Source organism: Bubalus bubalis, chromosome 4 (genome assembly GCF_019923935.1).
Source record: "Bubalus bubalis isolate 160015118507 breed Murrah chromosome 4, NDDB_SH_1, whole genome shotgun sequence".
Taxonomy (NCBI): domain Eukaryota; kingdom Metazoa; phylum Chordata; class Mammalia; order Artiodactyla; family Bovidae; genus Bubalus; species Bubalus bubalis.
Genome location: NC_059160.1, coordinates 120,204,909 through 120,218,270, shown reverse-complemented (window position 1 = coordinate 120,218,270; position 13,362 = coordinate 120,204,909).

Below are 13,362 nucleotides of genomic sequence, written 5' to 3'. Positions count from 1 at the left end.
ATAAATACAACATATTATATATAAATAATTATATACTATATATGCTTGTTTGCTTGTTTAGTCACAAAGTCATGGCCAACTCTTTTGTGACCTCATTACCTGTAGCCTGCCAGACTCCTCTGTCCATGGGATTTTCAGGCAAGAGTACTGGAGTGGGTACCCCCTTCTCCAGAGGATCTTTCCAACCTAGGGATTGAACCCACATCGTCTTGCATTGGCAGGGAGATTCTTTACCATTGAGCCATCTGGGAGTCCCATATACCATATATACTTAAAAAGCAATTTATTTAACCATTTTAAAATTGAAGTATAGTTGATTTCTACCATGAACTCCTTATTGCCAAATTCAGACTTAAATTGAAGAAAGTAGGGAAAACCACTAGACCATTCAGGTCTGACCTAAATCAAATCCCCAATGATTATACAGTGGAAGTGAGAAATAGGTTTAAGGGCCTAGATCTGATAGAGTGCCTGATGAACTATGGAATGAGGTTTGTGACATTGTACAGGAGACAGGGATCAAGACCATCCCCATGGAAAATAAATGCAAAAAAGCAAAATGGCTGTCTGGGGAGGCCTTACAAATAGCTGTGAAAAGAAGAGAAGTGAAAAGCAAAGGAGAAAAGGAAAGATATAAGCATCTGAATGCAGAGTTCCAAAGAATAGCAAGAAGAGATAAGAAAGCCTTCCTCAACGATCAATGCAAAGAAATAGAGGAAAATAACAGAATGGGAAAGACTAGAGATCTCTTCAAGAAAATCAGAGATACCAAGGAACATTTCATGCAAAGATGGGCTCGATAAAGGACAGAAATGGTATGGACCTAACAGAAGCAGAAGATACTAAGAGGAGATGGCAAGAATACACAGAAGAAGTGTATAAAAAAGATCTTCAGGACCCAGATAATCACGATGGTGTGATCACTGACCTACAGCCAGACATCCTGGAATGTGAAGTCAAGTGGGCCTTAGAAAGCATCACTATGAACAAAGCTAGTGTAGGTGATAGAATTCCAGTTGAGCTTTTCCAAATCCTGAAAGATGATGCTGTGAAAGTGCTGCACTCAATATGCCAGCAAATTTGGAAAACTCAGCAGTGGCCACAGGACTGGAAAAGGTCAGTTTTCATTCCAATCCCAAAGAAAGGCAATGCCAAAGAATGCTCGAACTACCACACAATTGCACTCATCTCACACGCTAGTAAAGTAATGCTCAAAATTCTCCATGCTAGGCTTTAGCAATATGTGAACTGTGAACTTCCTAATGTTCAAGCTGGTTTTAGAAAAGGCAGAGGAACCAGAGATCAAATTGCCAACATCCGCTGGATCATGGAAAAAGCAAGCGAGTTCCAGAAAAACATCTATTTCTGCTTTATTGACTATGCCAAAGCCTTTGACTGTGTGGATCCCAATAAACTGTGGAAAATTCTGAAAGAGGTGGGAATACCAAACCACCTGATCTGCCTCTAGAGAAATTTGTATGCAGGTCAGGAAGCAACAGTTAGAACTGAATATGGAACAACAGACTGGTTCCAAATAGGAAAAGGAGTATGTCAAGGCTGTATATTGTCACCCTCTTTATTTAACTTATATGCAGAGTACATCATGAGAAATGCTGGACTGGAAGAAGCACAAGCTGGAATTAAGATTGCCGGGAGAAATATCAATCACCTCAGATATGCAGATGACACCACCCTTATGGCAGAAAGTGAAGAGGAACTAAAAAGCCTCTTGATGAAAGTGAAAGTGGAGATTGAAAAAGTTGGCTTAAAGCTCAACATTCAGAAAATGAAGATCATGGCATCCAGTCCCATCACTTCATGGGAAATAGATGGGGAAACAGTGGAAACAGTGTCAGACTTTATTTTTCTGGGCTCCAAAATCACTGCAGATGGTGACTGCAGCCATGAAATTAAAAGATGCTTAATCCTTGGAAGGAAAGTTATGATCAACCTAGATAGCATATTCAAAAGCAGAGACATTACTTTGCCAACAAAGGTCTGTCTAGTCAAGGCTATGGTTTTTCCTGTGGTCATGTATGGATGTGACAGTTGGACTGTGAAGAAAACTGAACACCGAAGAATTGATGCTTTTGAACTCTGGTGTTGGAGAAGACTTGAGAGTCTCTGGGACTGCAAGGAGATCCATCCAGTCCATTCTGAAAGAGATCAGCCCTTGAATTTCTTTGGAAGGAGTGATGCTAAAGCTGAAACTCCAGTACTTTGGCCACCTCATGCAAAGAGTTGACTCATTGGAAAAGACTCTGATGTTGGGAGGGATTGGGGGCAGGAGGAGAAGAGGACGACAGAGGATGAGATGGCTGGGTGGCATCACTGACTCGATGGACGTGAGTCTCAGTGAACTCCGGGAGTTGGTGATGGACAGGGAGGCCTGGCGTGCTGCGATTAATGGGGTCGCAAAAAGTCGGACACGACTGAGCGACTGATCTGATCTGATAGTTGATTTACAATATTGTGTTAGTTTCAGGTGTACAGCAAAGTGATTCAGATAAGAGAAGAGGCAGCCACTGCTTTTATGGTCTGGATTTCAATCATGGCTTGGTGAGTGGTCTTTACTTTGTCTTTAGCCCCTCAAAGACTCTGTAGGGCTAAGAATGCCCTACAGGAGGGTTCTTGCTATTTAATCTATTTGGAGTGGATTCAATTAAAGTCTTAAATATAGAATCAATTTTAGATGTTATACATCTCTTTCCCTAGTGTTTTATCCCTTTTTTGAATTTGTTGTGCCCTTTGTTGAACAGAAGTACTTAATTTTTATATCATCATATCTGTTTTTCATATATGGTTTGTGATATTTTCTTCTCATTTAAGAAACTGTTTCTTAGGCCCAGGTCACCAGCATTCTTTCATTCACAGCCTTCCCTAGTGTTATCGTTTCATCATCTGCACCTAAACATCTGCTCTGTCCAGAGACCTCTTGAGTGTGTGGTATGACACACCTGGCAAGACAGTGTTCTCAGCATCATCTACTAAAGAGTTTTTACTCATTGGTTTTTAATGCCAACTTTATATTGTTCCTGTATGTGGATAAGTCCATGTCTGAGGGTCTATTCTTTTCCTTTCATTGTATTTTTCTATCTTCATTGGGTACCAAACAGCTCTCATAAATGTACTTTGCAGTATGTCTTGTTACCCGGAGAAGAAGTGTCTCCTTTTTCACATTTTGAACGTTATCAGGACTTAGCCACTGATGGGCTTGTAGTTTTCTATATAAATTGAAGTGGTTGAGGTTTTGAAAAGTCCTGATTGTGTTCAATTTACTAAATTTGTAGATTACTTTGAGGACTATTGTCATTTTAATAGTATCCTCCAAGACAGTGGAAGATTTCTGTATTTATTCGGATCATCCTTTATGTCCTTTTAATGGAGTTTTAGACCTTTTTGTAGCTGGTTTGTGTTTTCTTTGCTGAGCTAGTTTCTGGGTGCTTCCTATATTTCATTGCTTATCAGAATGGTATTTAATTTTGTATTATTTCTAGCTATTGTTGGGGTAAAAAATATTTTCACTGTCTTTCTGTTGTAAGTTTTATGGGATCTCTCTTGTGAATATTTTTTAAACCTAAAGGTTAGTCAGTGATATCTATGATTTATAGCTATGATTCTAACACTAACTCAGATTTGCGTGTTTTTTTTTTTTTTTTTTTTTTCCTTCCACACCACGAAGCAGTCCTGCAGTTCAACTGAATTCTCGACAACACTGTTTACCTGAAATGGTGTCGGGTCCTGCAGATTAAAGACTCAGTCCTGCAAGGCTGCTCACTCTTCAGATGCTAGTCACAGGTCCACTTGGGCTCCTGACTGAGCAGCTTATAGATTTCACCAGTCCCCGTCTTGGGTTTAATTTATCTTTAGTGCAGCTCCTAGAACTCATAGAAGCATTTCACTCAGTAGATTACCAGTGTATTATAAGAGAATACAACTCAGGACCAGTTAGATGGGAGATGCACAGGTTGGGTGTGGGGAAAGGGCAGGGAACACCTGGGTACCGCTGTCCTCAAATCTCCATGTGATCACTGACCCAGAAGCTTTCTGAACCTTGTCCTTTTGGGCTCAACTGATTAAATCGTGGGCCACTGGTGATTGAATCACTCTTCAGTTCTGTTCTCCTTTCCTCCCTGGAGGTCAGGGATGGGACTGAAGGTCCCAACTCTAATGACACAGTGGGTTCTCCTGACAACCAGCCCTCATCCTGAGGTTCTTCCAAAAGTCACTGCATTAACATAAAGTCAGGTGTAGTTGAAAACGCTTGTGAATATCAAGACACCTTTTTTCCACTCCAATCACTTAGGAAGTTCCAAGGGTTTTATGAGCTCTGTACCAGAAATTGGACAAAGACCAACTGTATATTTCTTAATATAAATCACAGTCATATGGGTTTTAAAGGCAGCCCTTGAATTGTTTTTTTTTTACAGCAAAATAATTGAAACAGTCATAGAACATAGTATACATTGTGTAGATACTTTTGAAATTGTTATGACTTTCTCTTTGACCTTACATATCATCAATTTTCACGAATCTATGCTCTTTGGGGGGAGCTGTAATCCCAAACTCCAGAAACATTAATATTTTAATTTAGTATGTTGCGTTTTACAGCCAACATTAATGCCATCTCTAAGTATTCAAAAATACTTCAAAAGCATCATTTAAACAACTGTATATTTTATCCAAACAGAAAAACCTGTCTTCTTTGGTTTCTGCTGAATGCTTCTCCCTGGTTTGCCTCCTACATTTTGCGCTGGCTTTTGCTCCCTTCTCCTGGTTCTCTTCTTCTCCTGAATCCTTCTTACTAAATGTTGCTTCCCCTGGCCTCAAGCTTAGTCCACCCTAACACCCATCCTGGGCAGTCCTTTTCGGGACATATGGATGACTCCATATTCCAATTTCTGGCTCAGATCTCTCTATGAATTCCAGATGCAAATTTTCTCTTGTCTTAAAAAAATCTCTGGGGAGGGGAGGAGCCAAGATGGCGGGGGAGTAGGACGGGCAGAACACTTTCTCCCCCACAAATTCATCAAAAGAGCATTTAAACGCCGAGTAAATTCCACAAAACAACTTCTGAATGCTGGCAGAGGACATCAGGCACCCAGAAAAGCAACCCAACTCTTCGAAAGGAGGTAGGAAAAAATATAAAAGACAAAAAAAAGAGACAAAAGAGGGAGGGACGGAGTTCTGTCCCGGGAAGGAAGTCTTAAAAAGAGAAGTTTCCAAACACCAGGAAACCTTCTCATTGCCGAATCTGTGCCGAGCTTTGGAAGCACAGAGGGCAACATAAAAGGGAGAAAAAAAAAAAATAAACAATTAAAAATCGCAGATTGTGAGCCCTAAGGTAACTCCCCCAGCGGAGGAGCAGCGCAGACGCCTGCACACGGCATTAGCAAGCAGGGGCTGGGCAGGGAAGCGGGGCGCGGGCTGTGTCCCTTAGAGTAAGAATCGGCCCGAATGTCCTGAGCGCTATCTGAGCGAAATAATTTGGGCTAGCAAACCAGACTGTGGGATATCTACCACGCGAAAAGCCAGCCCTAACCTAAGACACCGCCAGGCCTGCGCACAGAACAAAGGACTGAACAGAGATAGCCGGTTGCAGACCTTCCCCCTCTGGTGAAAGGCAGCCAGAGCCGTAAGGGGGCAATCGCAGCCCAAGAGAGACACTATCTATAAAACTGTAAGCAGGCTTCTTTGCTGACTAAAACTTCTTGGGGGTCTGGACGGTCAACATCTGCCTGAGAAGGTGCGCCGGTTTTACACCCAGATAACCGAGTGGTGGGGAGGCGATAAGTCACAGCATTGGCACCCGCCAAACACATCACCTGAGCTGCTCGGATCTGGGAAGAGCACAAAACGCAGGCCCAACCGAGTCTGCGCCTCTGAGGACTACCCGAGTGCCTGAACCTGGGACCTGGGAGCTCAGCCCAGGGCCGGCCTCTGATTGTTCCCGGTGGAACAACCTAGAGCCTGAGCAGTGTGGGCAGGGAGGCTACACGTGCCGTGAGTGGGGGCAGACCCAGTGTGGCTGAGGCACTGCGAGCGCACGCCAGTGTTATCTGTTTGCAGCATTCCTCCCTCCCTCCCCACAGCGCGGCTGAACAAGTGAGCCTAAATAAAATTAAAAAAATAGTGTCCTCCACCGTCCGTTTTGTGTCAGGGCGGGAACCAGACACTGAAGAGACCAGCAAACAGAAGAAGCTATAACAGAGGGTAACGCCTTGGAAGCTACAGGCCATAGATTAAAACCCTGTGGTTACTACGAACTACATAGGAAGGGGCCTATAGATCTTGAGAAATATAAGTCAGACCAAGGAACTAGCCAAAAATGAACTGAACCCACAATACCCACAACAAAACCAGAGAAAGACCTAGATATATTTTTACTATTTTTACGATCAATCTTTCTTTTTTTTTAATTAAAAAAAAATTAAGTCCTCTATTGTCCTTTAATTTTCACTTTTATAACTATTACTTTGCAAAAAAAAAAAAAAAAAGACCCTATTTTTTTTTCTTCAGCAAACTTCATATATATATTTTATAATTTTTTGACCGTGTTTTGTTTTGTTTTGTTTTTTTCTTTTTCTTCTTTTCTTTAACATTGTATTTTTGAAATTCCAAACTCTACTCTAGATTTTTAATTTTAGCCTTTTGGTATTTGTTATCAATTTTGTACCTATAGTTTTTTTCATAATTTCTGTGACTTTTTTTTCCCTCTGTTTCTTTCTCTTCTTCTTTTGTATAACATCGTATATCTGCAATTCCAAACTCTACTCAAGATTTTTAATTTATGCTTTTTGGTATTTGATATCAATTTTGTACCTGTATTTTCTTTATAACTTTTGCGACATTGTTTTTGTTGGTTTGTTTGTTTTCTCTCTTTATTTTTCTTCTTCTTTTTTTTTAACATTGTATTCTTGAAATTCCAAAATCTACTCTAGATTTTTAACTTTTGCTTTTTGGTATTAGTTATCAATTTTATACCTGTAGTTTCTTTATAATTTTCGCAACCTTGTTTGTTTTTCTTTGTTCATTTTTTCTCTCTTTCTTTTCCTTCTTCTTTTCATTAACATCGCATTTTTGAAATTCCAAACTCTACTCTAGATTTTTAATTTTTGCTTTTATGTATTTGTTACCAATTTTGTACCTTTAAGAACCCAATCTTCAGGACCCATTTTTCACTAGGGAACGAGATTACTGGCTTGACTGCTCTCTCTCCCTTTGGACTCTCCGTTTTCTCCACCAGGTTGCCTGTATCTCCTCCCTAACCCCTCTCTACTCTACCCAACTCTGTGAATTTCTGTGTGTTCCAGACGGTGGAGAACACTTAGGGAACTGATTACTGGCTGGATCTGTCTCCCTCCTTTTCATTTCCCCCTTTTATCCTTCTGGCCACCTCTGTCCCCTGCCTCCTTCTTCTCTTCTCTGTATAACTCTGTGAACATCTCTGAGCGGTCCAGTTGTGGAGTGCACATAAGCAAGTAACTACTGGCTAGCCCACTCTCTCCACTATTGATTCCACCTCATCTCATTTGGGTCACCTCTAACTCCCTCCTCCCACTTCTCTTCTCCATGTAACGCTGTGAACCTCTCCGAGTGACCCTCACAGTAGAGAAACTTTTCATCTTTAATGTAGATGTTTTATCAATGGTGCTGTATAGAAGGAGAAGTTTTGAAACTACTGTAAAAATAAGACCGATAAACTGGAAGTAGGAGGCTTAAGTCCAAACCCTGACTCCAGGGAACTCCTGACTCCAATGAACATTAATTGACAGGAGCTCATCAAACGCCTCCATACTGACACTGAAACCAAGCACCACACAAGGGCCAACAAGTTCCAGGGCAAGACATACCAAGCAAATTCTCCAGCAACAAAGGAACACAGCCCTGAGCTTCAAGATACAGGCTGCCCAAAGTCACCCCAAAACCATAGACATCTCATAACACATTACTGGACATTTCATTACACTCCAGAGAGAAGAAATACAGCTCCATCCACCAGAACATCGACACAAGCTTCCCTAACCAGGAAACCGTGACAAGCCACTTGTACAAACCCACACACAGCAAGAAAACACCACAATAAAGAGAATTCCACAAACTGCCAGAATACAGAAAGGACACCCCAAACTCAGCAATTTAAACAAGATGAAGAGACAGAGGAATAGCCAGCAGATAAAGGAACAGGATAAATGCCCACCAAACCAAACAAAAGAGGAAGAGATAGGGAATCTACCTGATAAAGAATTCCGAATAATGATAGTGAAATTGATCCAAAATCTTGAAATTAAAATGGAATCACAGATAAATAGCCTGGAGGCAAGGATTGAGAAGATGCAAGAAAGGTTTAACAAGGACTTAGAAGAAATAAAAAGAGTCAATATATAATGAATAATGCAATAAGTGAAATTAAAAACACTCTGGAGGCAACAAATGGTAGGATAACAGAGGCAGAAGATAGGATTAGTGAATTAGAAGATAGAATGGTAGAAATAAATGAATGAGAGAGGATAAAAGAAAAACGAATTAAAAGAAATGAGGACAATCTCAGAGACCTCCAGGACAATATTAAACGCTACAACATTCGAATCATAGGGGTCCCAGAAGAAGAAGACAAAAAGAAAGACCATGAGAAAATACTTGAGGAGATAATAGTTGAAAACTTCCCTAAAATGGGGAAGGAAATAATCACCCAAGTCCAAGAAACCCAGAGAGTCGCAAACAAGATAAACCCAAGGCAAAACACCCCAAGACACATATTAATCAAATTAACAAAGATCAAACACAAAGAACAAATATTAAAAGCAGCAAGGGAAAAACAACAAATAACACACCAGGTAATACCCATAAGGATAACAGTTGATCTTTCAATAGAAACTCTTCAAGCCAGGAGGGAATGGCAAGACATACTTAAAATGATGAAAGAAAACAACCTACAGCCCAGATTATTGTACCCAGCAAGGATCTCATTCAAGTATGAAGGAGAAAACAAAAGCTTTTCAGACAAGCAAAAGCTGAGAGAATTCTGCACCACCAAACCAGGTCTCCAACAAATACTAAAGGATATTCTCTAGACAGGAAACACAAAAACGGTGTATAAATTCGAACCCAAAACAATAAAGTAAATGGCAACGGGATCATACTTATCAGTAATTACCTTAAACGTAAATGGGTTGAATGCCCCAACCAAAAGACAAAGACTGGCTGAATGGACACAAAAACAAGACCCCTATATATGTTGTCTACAAGAGACCCACCTCAAAACAGGGGACACATACAGACTGAAAGTGAAGGGCTGGAAAAAGATTTTCCATGCAAATAGGGACCAAAAGAAAGCAGGAGTAGCAATACTCATATCAGATAAAATAGACTTTAAAACAAAGACTGTGAAAAGAGACAAAGATGGTCACTACATAATGATCAAAGGATCAATCCAAGAAGAAGATATAACAATTATAAATATATATTCACCCAACACGGGAGCACTGCAGTATGTAAGACAAATGCTAACAAGAATGAAAGGAGAAATTAACAATAACACAATAATAGTGGGAGACTTTAATACCCCACTCACACCTATGGATAGATCAACTAAACAGAAAATTAACAAGGAAACACAAACTTTAAATGATACAATAGACCAGTTAGACCTAATTGATATCTATAGGACATTTCATCCCAAAACAATGAATTTCAACTTTTTCTCAAGTGCACATGGAACCTTCTCCAGGAGAGATAACATCTTGGGCCATAAAGCTAGCCTTGGTAAATTCAAAAAAATAGAAATCATTCCAAGCATCTTTTCGGACCACAATGCAGTAAGATTAGATCTCAATTACAAGAGAAAAACTATTAAAAATTCCAACATATGGAGGCTGAACAACACGCTGCTGAATAACCAACAAATCACAGAAGAAATCAAAAAAGAAATCAAAATTTGCATAGAAATGAATGAAAATGAAAACACAACAACCCAAAACCTGTGGAACACGGTAAAAGCAGTCCTAAGGGGAAAGTTCATAGCAATACAGGCACACCTCAAGAAACAAGAAAAAAGTCAAATAAATAACCTACTCTACACCTAAAGCAACTAGAAAAGGAAGAAATGCAGAACCCCAGGGTTAGTAGAAGGAAAGAAATCTTAAAACTTAGAGCAGAAATAAATGCAAAAGAAACAAAGGAGACCATAGCAAAAATCAACAAAACCAAAAGTTGGTTTTTTGAAAGGATAAATAAATTTGACAAACCATTAGCCAGACTCATCAAGAAACAAAGGGAGAAAAATCAAATCAATAAAATTAGAAATGAAAATGGAGAGATCACAACAGACAACACAGAAATACAAAGGATCATAAGAGAGTACTATCAACAATTATATGCCAATAAAATGGACAACCTGGAAGAAATGGACAAATTCTTAGAAAAGTACAACTTTCCAAAACTCGATCAGGAAGAAACAGAAAATCTTAACAGACCCATCACAAGCACAGAAATTGAAACTGTAATCAAAAATCTTCAGGCAAACAAAAGCCCAGGTCCAGATGGCTTCACAGCTGAATTCTACCAAAAATTTAGAGAAGAGCTAACACCTATCCTGCTCAAACTCTTCCAGAAAATTGCAGAGGATGGTAAACTTCCAAACTCATTCTATGAGGCCACCATCACCCTAATACCAAAACCTGACAAAGATCCCACAAAAAAAGAAAACTACAGGCCAATATCACTGATGAACATAGATGCAAAAATCCTTAACAAAATTCTAGCAATCAGAATCCAACAACACATTAAAAAGATCATACACCATGACCAAGTGGGCTTTATCCCAGGGATGCAAGGATTCTTCAATATCCATAAATCAATCAATGTAATACACCACATTAACAAATTGAAAAATAAAAACCATATGATTATCTCAATAGATGCAGAGAAAGCCTTTGACAAAATTCAACATCCATTTACGATAAAAACTCTCCAGAAAGCAGGAATAGAAGGAACATACCTCAACATAATCAAAGCTATATATGACAAACCCACAGCAAACATTATCCTCAATGGTGAAAAATTGAAAGCATTTCCTCTAAAGTCAGGAACAAGACAAGGGTGCCCACTTTCACCATTACTATTCAACATAGTTTTGGAAGTTTTGGCCACAGCAATCAGGGCAGAAAATAAATAAAAGGAATCCAATTTGGAAAAGAAGTAAAGCTCTCACTGTTTGCAGATGACAGGATCCTCTACATAGAAAACCCTAAACACTCCACCAGAAAATTACTAGAACTCATCAGTGACTATAGTAAAGTTGCAGGATATAAAATCAACACACAGAAATCCCTTGCATTCCTATACACTAATAATGAGAAAACAGAAAGAGAAATTAAGGAAACAATTCCATTCACTATTGCAACGGAAAGAATAAAATACTTAGGAATATATCTACCTAAAGAAACTAAAGACCTATATATAGAAAACTATAAAACAGTGGTGAAAGAAATCAAAGAGGACACTAACAGATGGAGAAATATACCATGTTCATGGATTGGAAGAATCAATATAGTGAAAATGAGTATACTACCCAAAGCAATCTATAGATTCAATGCAATCCCTATCAAGCTACCAACAGCATTCTTCACAGAGCTAGAACAAATAATTTCACAATTTGTATGGAAATACAAAAAACCTTGAATAGCCAAAGCGATCTTGAGAAAGAAGAATGGAATTGGAGGAATCAACCTATCTGACTTCAGGCTCTACTACAAAGCCACAGTTATCAAGACAGTATGGTACTGGCGCAAAGACAGAAATGTAGATCAATGGAACAAAATAGAAAGCCCAGAGATAAATCCACGCACATATGGACACCTTATCTTTGACAAAGGAGGCAAGAATATACAATGGATTAAAGACAATCTCTTTAACAAGTGGTGCTGGGAAATCTGGTCAACCACTTGTAAAAGAATGAAACTAGAACACTTTCTAACACCATACACAAAAATAAACTCAAAATGGATTAAAGATCTAAATGTAAGACCAGAAACTATAAAACTCCTAGAGGAGAACATAGGCAAAGCACTCTCTGACATACATCACAGCAGGATCCTCTATGACCCACCTCCCAGAATATTGGAAATAAAAGCAAAAATAAACAAATGGGACCTAATTAACCTTAAAAGCTTCTGCACATCAAAGGAAACTATTAGCAAGGTGAAAAGACAGCCTTCAGAATGGGAGAAGATAATAGCAAATGAAGCAATTGACAAACAACTAATCTCAAAAATATACAAGCAACTCCTACAGCTCAACTCCAGAAAAATAACTGACCCAATCAAAAAATGGGCCAAAGAACTAAATAGACATTTCTCCAAAGAAGACATACAGATGGCTAACAAACACATGAAAAGATGCTCAACATCACTCATTATCAGAGAAATGCAAATCAAAACCGCTATGAGGTACCATTTCACAACAGTCAGAATGGCTGCGATCCAAAAGTCTACAAGCAATAAATGCTGGAGAGGGTGTGGAGAAAAGGGAACCCTCTTGCGCTGTTGGTGGGAATGCAAACTAGTACAGCCACTATGGAGAACAGTGTGGAGATTCCTTAAAAAACTGGAAATAGAACTGCCTTATGATCCAGCAATCCCACTGCTGGGCATACACACTGAGGAAATCAGAAGGGAAAGAGACACGTGTACCCCAATGTTCATCGCAGCACTGTTTATAATAGCCAGGACATGGAAGCAACCTAGATGTCCATCAGCAGATGAATGGCTAAGAAAGCAGTGGTACATATACACAATGGAGTATTACTCAGCCATTAAAAAGAATACATTTGAATCAGTTCTAATGAGGTGGATCAAACTGGAGCCTATTATACAGAGTGAAGTAAGCCAGAAAGAAAAACACCAATACAGTATACTAAAGCATATATATGGAATTTAGAAAGATGGTAGCAATAACCCTGTGTACGAGACAGCAAAAGAGACACTGATGTATAGAACAGTCTTATGGACTCTGTGAGAGAGGGAGAGGGTGGGAAGATTTGGGAGAATGGCATTGAAACATGTAAAATATCATGTATGAAACGAGTCGCCAGTCCAGGTTCGATGCATGATACTGGATGCTTGAGGCTGGTGCACTGGGATGACCCAGAGGGATGGAATGGGGAGGGAGGAGGGTTCAGGATGGGGAACGCATGTATACCTGTAGCGGATTCATTTTGATATTTGGCAAAATAATACAATTATGTAAAGTTTAAAAATAAAATTAAATAAAAAAAAAATCTCTATATGACTGTGGGAGGAGATCCAAGCTGAAGTTCTCTCTTCTCTAAATCCACTCTGCTCCCTTGTTCATTGTCTGCCT